The following is a 512-nucleotide window of genomic DNA, read 5'->3' on the forward strand; positions in this document are numbered from 1 at the left end:
AGCACTTTCTCATTGTAAAACATCAACATACTGACAAAACAAATCTTCCTCCTGTATATTTTCTGCTTTCGTAACCACTCAATTTCTGAGCAATAATGGCTGTGATCAATTTCAAGTGGAACCTGCATCCCCCAATTTGACATGCAGTTCCATAGTATATACAGAAAAGCCCTGAATGTCCACAAACAAGATAAAGGTTAAGCACACTCTGAAATGCCGTACGATAGCTGAAAATAACCAAAGCAAATTTTTGGAATAATATTAGTCAGCATCTACCAAACCCTAAATAGGAGTTAGCACTCTCCCTGCATTCCATCATTTAATCCTTCCAGGTACACCTGCACACGATTAATATTCCCATTTAACAGATGTGAACACCGAGGAAAGGTGGGATTAGGAGGTTAGGACATTCGTCGTGCTCATACACTAAAATTGGAATGACACAGAGAAGATTAGCATAGTCCCTGTGCAAAGGTGACATGCAAATTTGTGAAGGACGTTAGGACATTTGT

The 512-nt window shown here is 39.3% G+C and overlaps 1 non-coding gene across 1 annotated transcript; it reads left to right on the forward strand.

The window, feature by feature from the left end:
- Window positions 1-404: 404 nt before the first annotated feature.
- On the forward strand, window positions 405-512 carry LOC117096823. The gene has a single exon (XR_004442658.1). It is a non-coding gene; the product is annotated as a U6 spliceosomal RNA (small nuclear RNA).

The sequence above is a fragment of the Trachypithecus francoisi genome, unplaced genomic scaffold (genome assembly GCF_009764315.1).
Source record: "Trachypithecus francoisi isolate TF-2019V2 unplaced genomic scaffold, Tfra_2.0 Lachesis_group14, whole genome shotgun sequence".
In the NCBI taxonomy this organism is placed as follows: domain Eukaryota; kingdom Metazoa; phylum Chordata; class Mammalia; order Primates; family Cercopithecidae; genus Trachypithecus; species Trachypithecus francoisi.